At 40.1% G+C, this 17,434-nt stretch overlaps 1 protein-coding gene across 2 annotated transcripts in view; it reads right to left on the reverse strand.

Annotated features, from left to right (window-relative positions):
• HHLA2 (HERV-H LTR-associating 2) overlaps positions 1-12,405 on the reverse strand; it is an 84,353-nt gene extending 71,948 nt beyond the window's left edge. For both annotated transcript variants that reach the window (XM_032299175.1, XM_032299174.1), the window contains exon 1: positions 12,337-12,405. The gene's annotated coding sequence lies outside the window, so the exon portion shown is untranslated. The remainder of the gene's footprint in view (positions 1-12,336) is intronic.
• Positions 12,406-17,434: the final 5,029 nt, after the last annotated feature.

Consider the following 17,434-nt stretch of genomic DNA (forward strand, 5'->3'; position numbering starts at 1 on the left):
GGAACCAAAAGAGAGCCCACATAGCCAAGTCAATTCTAAGCAAAAAGAACAAAGCAGGAGGCATCACACTACTGGACTTCAAACTATACTACAAGGCTACAGTAATCAAAACAGCATGGTACTGGTACCAAAACAAAGATATAGACCAATGAAACAGAATAGAGGCCTCGGAGCAACACAACATATCTACAACCATCTGATCTTTGACAAACCAGACCAAAACAAGCAATGGGGAAATGATTCCCCGTTTAATAAATGGTGTTGGGAAAACTGGCTAGCCATGTGAAGAAAGCAGAAACTGGACTCCTTCCTGACACCTTACACTAAAATTAACTCCAGATGGATTAAATACTTAAACATAAGACCTAACACCATAAAAACCCTAGAAGAAAATCTAGGCAAAACCATTCAGGACATAGGCGTAGGCAAGGACTTCATGACCAAAACACCAAAAGCATTGACAACAAAAGCCAAAATAGACAAATGGGACCTAATCAAACTCCACAGCTTCTGCACAGCAAAAGAAACAGTCATTAGAGTGACTCGGCAACCAACAGAATGGGAAAAAATTTTTGCACTACCCATCTGACAAAGGGCTAATATCCAGAATTTACAAAGAACTAAAACAGATCTACAAGAAAAAAAACAAACAAGCCCATTCAAAAGTGGGCAAAGGATATGAACAGACAGTTTACAAAAGAAGACATGCATGAGGCCAACAAACATATGAAAAAATGCTCATCATCACTGGTTATTAGAGAAATGCAAATCAAAACTACATTGAGATGCCATCTCATGCCAGTTAGAATGGCAATCATTAAAAAATCTGGAGACAACAGATGCTGGAGAGGATGTGGAGAAACAGGAACACTTTTACACTGTTGGTGGGAGTGTAAATTAGTCCAACCATTGTGGAAGACAGTGTGGCGATCCCTTAAGGACCTAGAAATAGAAATTCCATTTGACCCAGCAATCCCATTACTGAGTATATATCCAAAGGATTATAAATCATTCTACTATAAGGACATGTGCACACGAATGTTCATTGCAGCACGGTTTACAATAGCAAAGACCTGGAACCAACCCAAATGCCCATCGATGACAGACTGGACAGGGAAAATGTGGTACATATACACCATGGAATATTATGCAGCCATCAAAAATGATGAGTTCGTGTCCTTTGTAGGAACACAGATGAACCTGGAAACCATCATTCTCAGCAAACTGACACAAGAGCAGAAAATCAAATAGCACATGTTCTCACTCATAGGCGGGTGTTGAACAATGAGAACACATGGACACAGGGAGGGGATCACTACACACTGGGTTCTGTTGGGGGAAATGGGGAAGGGACGGTGGGTGGAGAAATGCCAGATATAGGTGAAGGGGAGGAAGACAGCAAATCACACTGCCATGTGTGTACCTATGAAACAATCTTGCATGTTCTTCACATGTACCCCAAAACCTAAAATGCAATTAAAAAAATAACCTGGAGACAACACATGCTGGAGAGGATGTGGAGAAATAGGAACACTTTTACACTGTTGGTGGGAGTGTAAATTAGTTCAACCATTGTGGAAGACAGTGTGGTGATCCCTTAAGGATCTAGAAATAGAAATTCCATTTGACCCAGCAATCCCATTACTGGGTATATATCCAAAGGATTATATATCATTCTACTATAAGGACACGTGCACACGAATGTTCATTGCAGCACTGTTTACAATAGCAAAGACCTGGAACCAACCCAAATGCCCATCGATGATAGACTGGATAGGGAAAATGTGGCACATATACACCATGGAATATTATGCAGCCATCAAAAACGATGAGTTCGTGTCCTTTGTAGGGACATGGATGAACCTGGAAACCATCATTCTCAGCAAACTGACACAAAAGCAGAAAATCAAATAGCACATGTTCTCACTCATAGGCGGGTGTTGAACAATGAGAACACATGGACACAGGGAGGGGGGCACTACACACTGGGGTCTGTTGGGGGAAAATAGTGGAGGGACAGCAGGGGGTGGGGAGTTGGGGAGAGATAGCATGGGGAGAAATGCCAGATATAGGTGATGGTGAGGAAGGCCGCAAATCACACTGCCACGTGTGTACCTATGCAACAATCTTGCATGTTCTTCACATATACCCCAAAACCTAAAATGCAATAAAATAAAAAATTTAAATAATAAAAATAAAACCACACACACACACACACACACACACACACACACACACACAGAGGGAGAGAGGGGTAGAGCTCAAGCAGGCCCAGATGGTTTTCCAGACAAATTCTGCTAAACTTCAAGGACAGTATTATTTAAACCCAGGCAAAGACTGTATGAGGACAGAGATAATCTATTTCACTAAGGAAAAGAGATCTAAAAACCTGGATGAAATGTTGTAAACCAAACGTAACAATGTTAAAACAGACAATGTATTATAACAGTGCTAATCATGTCCTCCAAGAAGTAGACACCAAAATGGGACATGATGTTCAAGGGATATTAGTGAGAAAATTCCTGTGAAGGGTAAAGGAGGGAAACAGAAGTCAGGAGAACTTTCCAACTGTGACGTTCAAGGAGAGGGGAAGGGCGGAAATGGAGTGAAACAAACACCAGGCTGCAGTAGTTCTAAGAAAGTTTTGTCAGATCACTGGGGAGCCCTTGCACCAAAGTCATCCATTAGCGGAGTCCCTCGTTAGCCTTGCCACTGTGCTCCATTACTGAGGGATGAATAATCAGTAGAGCAACAACTGACATCAGTCATGGCCATGACACAAAGGTGGTGATGGACCCAGAGAGCAGCAACTGGGGCTCCAATCGCCCACACTCTTTGCAGCAGATGTGAGCTCACATTTTCATGGCTGCCACAGTGCCCAAGTTGGGTTTTCTCCAGGAATCCAAAGAAGATTTAGCATTAGAGGATTTATAAGTGTTATTTATCACATGTATCAGACCCAAGTCTTGTGTGACTCAGACTCCCTTGGCTCAAATGTGTCACTGACCTTAGCTGTCACTGGGAGGTTCTGATGAGTCATTTGCCCAAGAGTGCCAACGCTTTCTCCTTGGCCACCACCCAGAGCTGAGCCAACCAGCCACATATCTGGAGTGTCTGGTCCCTCCTGATACTTCTGGAATGGAACGGAACTCTATACTGCAGGGCATGGGACTTGGCACCGAGCTGCTATTAAAGGGACTAAATAATGACATTGGGATATACGGGACCATTTATTTCCTGTGAGGTAAATTTTAACCAACAGGAACAAGCAGATGTGGGCAGATGAATCCTCCCATCTTCTTTCCTCCCATGGAGGACTTTGAGACACAGTTTTTAATATCCCTCATTCAGAAAAGTCCTTAATGCTGAATGAATGCTCCGACCAAGTGAATTGCTGGGTCTGTTTTTGACTACTCACGAAGCAGTTGCCAGCATGGTAATCTGTCCCTTCACAAAGCTGCCCATCTTTCCTTGCCTTCCTTCTGTTTTCCTTCTCCCTCACAGCCCTGAGTTTTTACCTCCCAAAGAAAGCATCAGCATTTTAATCCTTGCTTCAGGAGGATTGTTTTCAAGAAAACCCAAGCTGAAAGCATATTAAGCAGATTAGAGTTGAAAAACCCATCATCCAAATACATGCAGGAATAAATAGACAATATACAAAATAATTGTAAATACCTCATTAAATGAATAAAAGGCTTTAATATTACAAAGAATATGCCTGAAAACCCTATAAAAATAGAATCTTCAATGGGGAAAATTAGAAATATTCCTTTTAAAATCAATTATAAGGCAAGGATGCAAAATCAACCAGTAATCCCACTCAGGCAGTAAATATGACGATGTATTGTGGTAATCATGAATAGTTAACTAATGTAACTATTTATACAGCTGTAGGCAGGGTTAAGGGAAACTAACAAGAATGATGCTCTATCTCAAGACCAGCAACATGGACAAGTACCCTAAGACCGGGCTGAAGGAGCAACTTCCCAGATCTAGAGAGATTAGGGACCTGCAGAACAGGCCTTTAGTAGGGAGGTGAAGCCCACTCTCAGACACAGTAGATTTGCGGTGTGTTGCCGAAGCCCTGAAAGCTCTAATATATTTGTAGTGGATTGACTAGTTGTCCTTCAAAATTTCATATCTACCGAGAAACTCAGACTCGGAGCTTATTTGAAAATAGGGTCTTTGTAGATGTAATTAAGGTAAAGATTGAGATGAAATCCTACTGGATTAGGCTGTGCCCTAAGTCCAGTGAGAGGTAGGAAAGGACACCTAGACAGCAGCAGAGACTGAAATTATATTGACACAAGGCAGGGAACATCAGAAGTCGCCAGACGTTGGCAGAGGCAAGGAAGGTGTCGCTCCTAGAATCTTAAGAAGTGTGGCCCTGCCAACGCCTTGATTTTGGTCTTCTAGCCTTCAGAACTGTGAGAGAATATGTTTTTGTCATTTTAAGCCACCATATTTGTGGTAGTTTGTTAATGGAGACCAAGAAAACTAATACAATGCCTAAAGCTGGAGAGAAATCTCTCTTCTTTCTTGACTGTGGAGTAGTAGGAATGAAATGGGAACATAAATGATGGCATTGGCACATTGGCATGACAATGGGAGCACAACTTATAAAATGATACACTGAACAGGGAAAAACCACTCAAAACCCCAGTGTACTCCCCTTTAGATGCTACACTCACATATACACATCCCCAACTCAATGGTGTCAACACTGAAATGTGATATTCAGTAGGTCCAAAAATGAGAGTCAGTTATCTGACAAAAAGTTTATTTCCACCCATGCCAATAAATCAGCCTAGGAAAATAAGGTAACACACAAAATATCCAGCCATCAGGGTCACCTGATGTGAGGGGATGGTGATAGTGGTTGCAATAATGGATCCTAGGTCTCAGACAAAATGAGGAAAAAAAAAATCAAGAGCCCATCACACACCTACTATGTCAGAACTGATTTGATTACCCAGCCACTAACTGAGCAAAATAAAAAAATGACATGCTACATAATATACATTATAGTCACAAAGAGGTGGGGTACAGGAATGGCATGCAAATGACCAAAAATAAAAATAAAAAAAAGCCCAACCTGGAACAGTTCAAAGAACAGAAAGAAAATCTTCACTTATATTAGGTCTATGCCCTCTAGAAAAATTATACAAAACAGTAATATTTTTATATTAGAAATACCCAGATTATGTACACAACAAAACAAGTACTCAAAAACAAGCTGAAAAAAATAATAGATGAAAAGAGGATTGTAGGCTGGAGAAAGCAAAATATGGACTAAAATTTCTAGAGATGACTAATAAGAACATAGAGCTAGCAAAGCACAGAAGAGATGTCACTGAAAACCAAAGTAGAGGAAGATTTGAGGTATCTTGATGAATTCGGATGAAAGAGATGAATGCACTAGATGAGGTTGAGCTATAGAGCATAAATTGAATGCAATTAGATAAGGTCACATGATAGCACATAAATGATACAATATAAGGATAATGGATATTGGCTCCTGAAGTCAAGAACTCATCAAACCAAAGAGTTGACACATAAATAAGCATAAGAAAACTTCCCTAGAATGAAGACAGAGTTCAATCTGTTGATCTAAAGTTTCCACATCCTAGGAAAAATAGATACAGGAAACTCAGAACCAAGACATATCTGAATTAAGCAGATGAATGCCAAATAAAGGGAAGAAATATTTTACTCTTTTGCCTCAACAAGCAACAAAGAGGTAGGGCATGGGTGGAGAAGAAGAAAAAGAAGTTCTGACCTCTCCACAAAAGACAACAGAGGATACTGATTCCAGGATTTTTTATTTCCTATTAGTGTGTGCTGTTTTCAGGGAGAGAGCCAGCCCGGAACAGAAAAAGCAGTACCAGGAGGCATTTCTAATAAATGCCCTGAAGGAATTTATTTCCTCCTCTCTCTTCTTACCTCTTCCCCTTTCTCTCTTGACTTCAGGACCGTATGGCACAATTTCTCCTGTGAATCAATCCTCCAACAATAAAATTAGAAGAAGGCTCACTGCAGCCTCTGCCTCCTGGGTTCAAGCAATTCTCCTGCCTCAGCCTCCCGAGTAGCTGGAAGGAGAATAAAGTAGCATTTGCTTTAGACCTTAGAAAAGCCCGTGTGGCGAGGAAATACTAAAGAAGTGTTTCCAACTTGAATTGGGGAAAACAAAATGAAACTGAAAACTAATTCAAAAAAGTCGACTACTTGACTTGAAGAGAGTTGAATGTCTTGGATTGTCAGAATCAAGGAATCCCCATGTGGAATTTAAACCAATCAAAGTACGATTAGCAGGGGGAAAAGCTGGGAGAGATATTAGTCAATAAAATGTCTGTCTCAGCATACTATCAAGATGATAAGGGGTAGGAGGTTGAATTCTTGATGGTAAAATATTTACAGGTTTCAGTAATCATGGTTTCCAGGTATCATGCTGTTTCAGACCTGTTATCAAATGACTAATTAACCAGCAAAACATAAAATGAAATCAGGTATTTTCTCTTTCAAACTCATTTACATACCATTTTAAAGTCAGACTGTTTAATCCTCATGCTAAAATATTCATTTCCCTACTACAAAAATTAGATCTATGTAACTCGTAAGTGTACATTCTTGTATGAATTAGATGGCGAATACAAATAGCAACACAGAAGTCAAATCTAGATTGTTACTTGTCTTATGTCCTAAATCATAGCACATCTCAACTTTCTTCTAAAATTAGAATACCAACCCAACACCCCAGCTCAGTTATTGGATTACCTTTCATATGGTACAGGCAGAACACACCCCACTGAGTTCATAGGCAATGCTTGGTAAATGTGAGCCACTCAGATAAAACCAACAGAGAAGCAGAAGAGAAACAATAGAACAGTTAAGGTAGGGAGCAGGAAGCAGGGAAAAGTAAAATGTGCTGCCTGGTTCCAAGAAGAAAGGAAGAGGCAAGATGACCTTGAGGCTGCTTGAGTTAAGGGAGAAAGAAGTAGAATCCTTATGAGAAAAGATTGCAAGAATTCGCCAAACAGATTAAAACTACCAGGGGCCACCCTCCAATTTCAAAAGGGAAAGAGAAACAATACAGTCTCTCAAATTAGCCTACGGAAGAAAATAGGAATATCAGAGCGAAGGACAATTGAAATAATTGGCGGCAAGAAAGGAAAATGGTGATGGGAGAAAAATAAGGGGCAAGAACTGAATTGAATAGGAGTTGCCGTAATAAAAAAGACTGCAAGAAGATAACTCTAGAAGAAAGGAAATCCCTCAAAAACAACAGAGGTGTTTGGAATCCTCAGAAAAGTAAATAAAAGTGGGAGAATAGAACCTGTACATACTTGGTATTCAGTCATCTATTTCTGCAGTCGCATCTCTGGAATTCACAGGCAAGACAAAAGAACAGTAAAAAGAGGTAAAAAGCTTTTCAAAGACAGCTTGCAGAACTATGTCAGTGCATGCAACACTAAAAGCACAAGAACGAACAAGAATTAGAAATGTAATCTACAAAGCACACTTAGGATATAATGTTTTGCATATAAAATAGAAAGCTAAATTCAACGGGGGAAATTGGTTTGGTGGGCCTAGGTCTCTTCACACTCAAATTTTAAGGAGACTAACTCTCAGATCGGAAGACAGAAATTAGAAGAGATATGTGTGCATGTATAATTTCTTCCTTTCCAGTGTGAAAGAAAATGCTCTTCTTTCATTTCATTGTACTGCTATGAAATATTTCAGCTGTTTTAGAAGCTAAACTTAAATATTTGATGTCGTTAGTCATTTTTGATTAGTCAATTCCAAGATTAAAGCATATTTTGATAAATATGAGAGCATTATTAAAATAAAGTGTGCGGGAATCTAGATTTCTGTTGCAAGCAGTAAGAACAACATCCTGGAACTGACATAGACAGCAAAGGAAATCTTCGGAGAAACATAACTGAGGCTTCTGGGAGCCTCCGGCCAGCTCTACCCAGGACACATGACACCAGGTCTCATGTCTCTGCTTTGCCTCCTGTGGGTTTACCTTATACACAGTCTAGCTTCCATCGCGATAACAAAGGATGTAGATGTTTCAGGCCTGGCATCGCACACCGCTAAGCCCAGGTGAAAAGAACTGGAGCTTCAGCAGAATGTCTTGTTAAGGAGAGAAGCAGATTTCCTGGGAGCCCCAGTAAACCGTGTTTTCCTATTATTGGCTCACCTGGTTTATATTCCTATCTTACCCATCACTCTGGCTTTCCCTACCCCCTAGCTGGTTTCTTCTAAGAGCACTATTTTAATAAATCACTTGCACCTGAATCTTTGACTCATCGACTCCTTGTGGTGAAATCCTCTCTGTGAAACAAAGGCATGCACTAAAACCCCGTGGCAGGCTGTCCTTCAATTCCCTGGGCTGTTTCTTCGCACCCTGCCTCCTGTCTCTGCAAAAGCTGGTACATCATGCTGTGAACAGGACACCTGCTTACTCACCTTCTCACACACTGCCTCTCCCAGGTTCTGTGCTGCTTCCCCTCGACCCACCCAGCCTTCCCCTTCTGTTGCTCCTGGCAAAGCTCTTCCCTGGTCAGGGGTTTGAGACCAGTGTGGCCAACATGGTGAAACCTTGTCTCTACTTAAAAATAAAAAAAAATTAGCCAGGCGTGGTGACGTGCACCTGTAATCCCAGCTACTCGGAGGCTGAGGGAGGAGTATTGCATGAACCTGGGAGGCAGAGGTTGGGGTGAGCAGGGAGCGCACCGTTGCACTCCAGCCTGGGCGACAGAGTGAGACTCTGTCTCCAATTAAAAAAAAAAGCTCTTCCTTGTGTCCTCTGAAAACATCATTAGACAATAAACTGCCTGTTACCCACAGCCTGCTCTGATTCCTGCTGCCTTCCAGCCTTAGCTGGAACTCAATTCTTTCCCCAAAGCACCATTTCCCCATCTCCTTTTTCTCAAGAAGAGTTGCTCATTTCCCCATCTTCTCGCCACACTGGAATCTGAAAATAAAGCTGGCAGCCTCTTCCAACAACTGTGCTCTTTCCAAGCCATTGCTCTGTATCTTTAGGGAATCTATAGCTCACGGTGGGAATCTAAATTTATTCTAGAGTGACCCTTGCTCCTACACAAAAGGGTAACAGGGAGTGTCAATTGTATTTAAGCTGAATGGAGCGTATCTGGTTGGGTTAGAGTATTATTTGTACTTTTATGGGTCAAATATTTAAGAAATACTTGTCACTTGGGTCATCTGAGCTTTTCTATGCCTCTTTCTCCTCTCTTACCTACTAAATTCTTATCAGCAAATCTAAAACTCTAGGAAGAAAAAGACAAGAACTCCCAAACCAGTTACTTCTACTCCACTCAGCCTAGTATTTCCATAGATTCCTGCATTTATCACCCAGAGCTTTCTATTCCACCCCTGAACTCACGAACTCAGAACATACTACACCAATGGAATTCTTCATCACCTGATGACTCCTCCCTTTTTTCTTTTCCACCACATTAACAATATTTCTAAGCTCGGACGCCATCAATTTCACCCTTTTCACTTATTTTCTATAGTAAATACATATTATATTTATGTAACATACTTATATATTTATGTATTGTAATAGTTATATGATGGAGATACATATATATATTTTTCCTGGGTCTTTTACAAAAGTGATTTAACTTTTTTGCCTTTTTTTTTTTTAAACTAAGTTTATTTTCCTTGTTGCCAAGTTGATATAAACACAGAGCTACTAGCTTAGCATGCATGGAATTAGGAATATAATTTGTAAATTTGTAAATAGAAATATTACAAAAGTCAGGCCTAGTAACATTAATTTTCTGTAACTGACAGGGCATTTTAGTGATCGTAGTTAAGTGATGTAGATTATGGGACAGAAAGAAAAGACAAAATATTTTTTTCTTCAGAAGGTGCTCTCGGTGATGCCTCTAATCTATGTTAAACTAGATAGAAAGGATCTTATTTCTCAAAGATGGTCTCTAAGGCAGACCTGGATAGCTGTGGAGAAGACATCCCTCCTGAAACAGGAGTGTTAAAGTAAGAAAGCTCCAAGTATACATTTGCCTATATTTGTATCTTAATTTCTTATCACTTGGTAATTAGTAGTTTGAACTCTAAATGGCTGGTAAGGAGCAATGTGCAATGACAGATTATAAGATTCCAAGATCAAGGACTAAGAAAAAACAAGCCCCCACCTTTTACTCAGAATTTTAAAATGAGCCTCTGAGAGGACATTTAACAGTTTTTATAGAGAGAAAAATATCTGAATCTGCAGTTATTATAAGAAGCTGCACCTGCTAGCTGCATTCTACTCTCTAACAGAAAAAGATGCGATAGAGTACATTTATCTCAGATACCTGCTGGAAATGAATTTCCAGAGAGAAGCAAGCCTCCAAGGGTGAAGCCTGTGCTGAAAAAGAGGTATATGCATTCTATTGAAGATGGTAGGGTAAAAAAGGCCTGCAAATACATACTGGGAACTTTAGTTGGGGCTAAAGTAGAGGGATTTTGAACATATCAACACCACAACTGAATATCAAATCAAGGAAAGGTGTGTATGTGTTATAAAGACAGTATTGTGTTAGAAAGGAGAACCTAAAATTATAGTAAGCCAGAATAGCAGGATTTTTCAGGTGGCATGTTTATAGCCCCAGTTAAGTGGAATGAACTTCAATCTTTTTTCTATGAGAGTCAGGTCAGAGTCCTAGGGAGGGAATACCTAACAGCTAGTCTCATCTGAGAGAAGAATAAGGAGGAAGGAATTTTTCTTGAGTAGGCAATTGGTCTTCCCAGAAATTAAGTCAGGAAGCAACTGGCTCTCTGATAGCCCCTGGGCTGCTGCTATGTAGCTGCTTGGAAAAGAGGTGTTTATTCCTACTAGGCAGGGGAAAGGTTTGCATGCCTGCAGTCAGAAGTCAGACAGACACTTGAAGCCTCAAAGAGGATGCTGGTTATGTAACTCAGAACAAACGCTCCACTCCTGGGCCAGTCTCTAGGAAGTCAGAGTTGGCATGACAGCCTCAGGAGGAAAAACACCTCATCTGATGCCTTACTACGTGACCTACCCTGGTTACTGACCAGAGCAAGGAGGAGCCACCCAGAATCGTTGGTTAATGATCAAAATATTCAGACAGCTATGGTCTCGTTTAAGCACCTGGAAGAAAACTCAACACAGGAACTGGTTTCTTTCCCAGCTCAGGCCAACTGATAGAGCATGCTGGTGGGCCACACGCCAAAAGCAGGATTCATTCATGGATTCATTTAAGGGCCACTAAACTTCAGGTTACTCAATATTATAATATAGGAAATTACTCGTCTTTTACATCTATATTCTGAAATAATATTTATTAAACACTTTCTACATAACCAGGCACTTTGCTAAGCACCTTAATAAATTTCATTTAATCTTCACAGCAATCCTAGGAACTTCTGTCTACCCCCATTGTACAGATTCAGAAACTGGGCCAGAGAAAAATATACAACTGGTTAATGATGAAGTCGGTGATTGCATCAAGGATGATTTGACTCTCTAAACCTTTACCACCACACTTTATTACATCTTTGAATTAAAATATGCTTATAAATGGGATATGACACCAATTTACCATTTTGGACAGAAATTATTTCCTACAAGTTTCTAAGAAATCAGGAAACGCAAGTTTGCTTTGTCAAGTACCAATGACACACACAAAAAACTAAGTTCCCCGTGAATACTTTTTTCTATTGTTCAAAGTCCCAAACAACAGAAATCCAATGAGAATTGAATCTAAACTTTTCAACCTTTTTTTAGGCATCAAAAATGACATAAACTTAATGATTCTCCCTTGCGACAGTGGAAATATCCAGGAGACTTCTAAGTTTCTTGTTTTAGAATTCAAAGATCACGATTCTTCTGCAAGATAACCACGGCTATAGTCCTTTTGTTTCCACCACAGAATGGAAAGCAGTGCATCCTTGGAGCAGCTAATAAGCCTCTGTCGTATAACTAGATAGACAATTACAAGTAAGAATACACCCTCAGAGATTTGTTTAAAGGTCTCAGATAATTTTCAGAACAAACATTGCTCATCCCTCCTTCACTGTCTTATTAGAGTGTTCGGCCTTTTCCTCATTTTTGCTAAGTTCTTTTATTTGAAATATATCAGCATGGTAAAGAAAACCTCTTACTAAATATTTGTTTGCCACATATGCACAATATATAGTATGTGCACTAAATTCATTTAAAACATCAGTCACTCATTTTTTCCTAACAAGAAAATCAAGTGTCAAGTAAAAAACCACACATATTTGATTTATTCATGCCCACTTTTAAGTTCTAGGTATAAATAACTTAGAAATCCTTACCTTACTTAGAAATTCATACCTTCTAGTCAAATGCTAAGGAGTCCATAAGAAGAAACATTGGATTCAGCTATGTTTTCAGAGAGCAAAGTCTAAGGTACATTTGATTAGTTACCTATGACAGACCAACGAAATGACTCACGTGATCACCAAGGGCTCCCTCCTTCAAACTAAGCCCCACCCAAATCTGAGTCARTACAGATCTGAAAAGTCCAGAAATTAGAAGATGCAGTTTCAGATAATGTATTGAATCAGCTAAGCACTGACCTGTGGSAACAGCGGGACTCTGGTTTCCATRCTATGGTATCAGTTTCACCGTCACGTGATGCAGGGAACTTCCTAAATATTTGTTTGCCACATATGCACAATATATAGTATGTGCACTAAATCCATTTAAAACATCAGTCACTCATTTTTTCCTAACAAGAAAATCAAGTGTCAAGTAAAAAACCACACATATTTGATTTATTCATGCCCACTTTTAAGTTCTAGGTATAAATAACTTAGAAATCCTTACCTTACTTAGAAATTCATACCTTCTAGTCAAATGCTAAGGAGTCCATAAGAAGAAACATTGGATTCAGCTATGTTTTTCAGAGAGCAAAGTCTAAGGTACATTTGATTAGTTACCTATGACAGACCAACGAAATGACTCACGTGATCACCAAGGGCTCCCTCCTTCAAACTAAGCCCCAACCAAATCTGAGTCAGTACAGATCTGAAAAGTCCAGAAATTAGAAGACGCAGTTTCAGATAATGTATTGAAACAGCTAAGCACTGACCTGTGGGAACAGCGGGACTCTGGTTTCCATGCTATGGTATCAGTTTCACCGTCACGTGATGCAGGGAACTTCCTGAGGTGGGACTGCCTGTGACTTGTCTAGTTTGCTGCAGATTTGTAAAGAAAATTGTGTAGCTGGTTGCAGTGGGTTCTGTGAGAAAGAACATTACCCTACACAAAGTTCATCTGCACCTACAATTCCCGTTGCAGTTCTGGTTACCGGAACACCCAAGTTTAAACTCAGCTTCAGAGAAAAGCCTTCTTTGTAAAGACCTCCCTGAATTCCACACAGAGTCAGGCAGTGCGCAGCCTCTAGGCTATCATATTACTTAATCTCTCTCTCCCTCAGAGTCACATGCATGGCACACATGCACATGCAACAGATGCTAGGAGTCATGCTTTGCTCATTGCTGTATCCCAAACAACTACCACTCACTTACTAGCACATAGCAGTTGGTCAATATCTGCTTGCTGAGTGAGTGCACACGAGCAAAAGTAACAAAGTGAACAAAAAATTTCCTTAGGAGGACAATAAACGGAACCTTTCTGTCTGGGATAAAGGATGCCATCCAAGCCTTGGCACAGCACACAAATCCTCTGATCATATAATCACAGGGGCCTGTGTAGCTTTATAGCCTTGGTGTATTACTCACCACATCAGCATTAACTTCCTGCCACACGTGGACACTCAGGAGAGAGGACAAGGTACATTTGGGAAGCTCTTCCTTTCCTCTTCCCCATCACTTCCTTGACTTCTTTCTTCTACTCAGTCATCCATAGTGAGCCTTCTGCTGCCCACTGGAAACTGGGTGGAAAGCCCCAGGGCCCTTCCTAGAATCCCCAAAGTCACCCATGCCAAATTTTATTATTATTAATAAGATCCTTTATGAAATAAAATCAAAATCTAACTGGGACTTAAAAGATGCAGGCAATCCCTGCTTTCCCCTCTGAATCTCTATGGCCACGTAGTTAACGGTACATCATGCCACTGTAATATTAGTTTAGGGAAATAGCTGAGCTCCTAGAGCATACACATGATGACTTTAGGGGAATTTGAAAATAGAGAACTACAAATTTTTTGAAGTTTTAGGAAGAAATACCACATGCATACAATGACGTTTGTTATGCAGAGATTGTTGAAGCTGAAGTTAAAACTAGAATCATGGTTTTAAATAATATCAATGGCTGAGAAAGAACAATTTCTCTGAGATTTATGTCACAGAGAAAGTGGCTATAAAGTGTATGCCACCATTGAAGACTAGATCAACAGTTTTAGGTGACAAACCTTTCCCTTGCAATGTATTCATCACTTCAGGAAGAGGTACCTGAAAGGAAGTAGGATGAATCATTAGGACCCTACATTAGGGGAACCTATAGGGTCACTGCGTGCAAGAGTTCAACTGTTAGGCTTCGAAATCTGTTGCCACTTCACTACTTTTGGTTCTCCTCTGCAAAGTGCCTACACGATGTCTTTAAGTGCCTGGGAGAAGAAATGGCATATGGAATATTGTTAGCCCTGATTATATCTATGCACAGGCACCTACACTAAGGCTCAGAGGAGAATTTAAAGTAATGTTGGCATTTAACATTTATTAAATTGGCAAATGTTCTGAAGAAATAAAAGTGTAACTGTCATGTAACTTGAGGATATGAGAGTAGCTACTGGGTGCATCCTGAGATCAAACAGGGCTGAAATTAGTAATCCAACTGGAGTCTTTCAATTGTCGAAATAACTGCAGAAGAAAGTGAATTTAAACTCTAAAGCCGAGAGGCGGACAGACATGGCTAGAATGTAAATCTTAAATTGGTCTGAGACACATATTAGGCAGTATAGTTCTCATATATTAGGCATTTACTGAATTGGTTCAATCAATATTTATTTCTAGCAAAAAAAAGTCTTCTAATATTTCAGCTATTAAAAAGCTTAAGGTGTTAAACTCACATATTCATTTTCCAACATGCTAAGTATGGTGCTTGTCATTCTTTGTGCATGTCATGCCTTCCTGGTCCATTGTTCCTGTAAAAGAAAATAAAGTAATGTAGGCCTAGGCATTAAAGTGGAATTGGAAGATCGAGAGAGGACTGCACTCATACCTGCTAAAGGTCAAGCCACAGAAGGTTCCAACAGCCTTGGATAACACCTGAAGTCAGAATCCACGGGCCTTCAGCATCTCTCAGCTGGGAGTACCCTAATTAACTAACAATTCAGAACAGGTCTGCAATTTGAGATTTCTGTCTAGCCAATGAATTGCCCCCCAAAACAACTTTTTGAGGAAATCTATTAAAAACCTGAGCTTGCCTTAAAGGACACTATTTAGTGTTGCCCTAATGCAGTGTACCTAAATTGCAATTCTCTTTTCCCAAATAAACTCTATTTTCTTTGGCATCCGTGTTAATTTTTTTCTTAGTTAATATAACTATAGAACTGCCACACCAGTGCAGGGGCTTCCTGAGCCCTTCTAGGTGCTCCCGGTGACCTAATCTTAGTTCTCTGTTTTCCTGATATTGCTACATGTCCCAGGTCTACAATAGCAGCAGCCACTCTCAGTTTTGCAGTGAGTTAGCTTTTAAATTGCTTCAAAGTGCTTTTACAACTCTCTTTATGATCATTCTGGGAAACAGCCAGGGTAGGTGGTCCTCCTGCCTCATTTAGGGTGAGGAAACAGGTGTTAAGAGTGAACAAATGATACACCTAATGAATAAGTATCATTACATTAGACTCCTGCCATACGCCTCTCACATCCCCCTCAGCCCACCTTTCAGTCCTGGCCATTGTCAAGGCAACAGGCTCTATACAGGTGCCCTTACCAGCACCTCATCCCAGCTGTACTGTGCATCTGTCTTGCTTGTTATCCCAGGGATTCTCTGCTTTCTAGTGAGACTCCTAAACCAGCGTTAATTTTAGCCTGTGGAGATCAGGCTGCTCCCCTGTTTTGTCTCTGGTTGGCAATCCTGAAGGATCTTCTATGTGGTTCCTTAAAGCATTCCCGCCAAGACGAAGACCCAGTTACTCATAGGCATAGCCAGCTGAACAACACACGCTTCGATTAGCTCTCCCTCTTTGCTGTTTTACTCTTGTCAAGGGCCCCTCCCCTGTTCCCTGGATTCACTTCCCAAAATAAAGTACTTGCTTTTGTCTTGCAAATTTAAGTGTCTCATAGGTGCCAGATATTAGGCCTTTGTCAGGTTCATAGTTTGCAAGTATTTTCTCCCGTTCTGTAGGTTATTTACTCTGTTGAAAGTCGCTTTTGCTATGCAGAAGCTCTGAAGTTTAATTAGATCCTGATTATCATTTTTGCTTTTGTTGCAATTGTTTTTGGTGTCTTTGTCATGAAACCTTTGCTGGTTCCTACGGAAAGACGGCATTGCCTAGGTTGTCTTCCAAGGTTTTTACAGTTTTGGGTTTTACATTTAAGCCTTTATTTCATCTTGAGTTGATTTTTGTATACAGTGTAAGGAAAGGGTTCAATTTCAATCTTCTGCATATGGCTAGCCAGTTATCTTAGCACCATTTATTGAATAGGGAGTGTTTTCCCCATTGCTTGTTTTTATCAGCCTTGTTGAAGATCATAGGTGTGTGGCCTTATTTCTGGGCTCTCTATTCTGCTCCACTTGTCTATGTGTCTGTTTTTAACCAGTACCATGCTGTTTTGGTTACCGTAGCCTTGTAGTATAGCTTGAAGTCAGGTAATGTGATGCTTCCACCTTTGTTCTTTTCATTTAGGATTGCCTTAGGTATACGGGCTCTTACGTGGTTCCATATGAATTTTAAAATAGTTTTTTCTAGTTCTCTGAAGAATGTCACTGGTAGTTTGATAGAAATACCACTGAATCTATAAATTGTTTTGGGCAGTATGACCATTTTAATGATATTGATTCAATCCATGAGCATGAGCTGTTTTTCCATTTGTTTGTATCATTGATATCTTTGAACAGTGTTTTGTAATTCTCATTGTAGAGATCATTCACCTCCTTGATTAGCTGTGTTCTTGGGTATTTTGTTGTTTTTTTGGCAATTGTGAATGGGATCACCTTCCTGATTTGGCTCTTAGTTGGGCTTGGCTGTTGTTGGTGTACAGGAATGATAGTGATTTTTCTACACTGATTTTGTATCTTGAAACTTTGCTGAAGTTGTTTATCAGGTGAAGGAGCTTTTGGGCTGAGACAATGGGGTTTTTAAGATATAGAATCATGTCATCTGCAAAGAGGTAGATTGACTTCCTCTTTTCCTATTTGGACGTCCTTTATTTCTTTCTCTTGCCTAATTGCTCTGGCTAGGACTTCCAATACTATGTTGAAAAGTAGTGGTGAGAGAGGACA

The sequence above is a fragment of the Sapajus apella genome, unplaced genomic scaffold, assembly GCF_009761245.1.
Source record: "Sapajus apella isolate SASKATOON/1434 unplaced genomic scaffold, GSC_monkey_1.0 scaffold40, whole genome shotgun sequence".
In the NCBI taxonomy this organism is placed as follows: domain Eukaryota; kingdom Metazoa; phylum Chordata; class Mammalia; order Primates; family Cebidae; genus Sapajus; species Sapajus apella.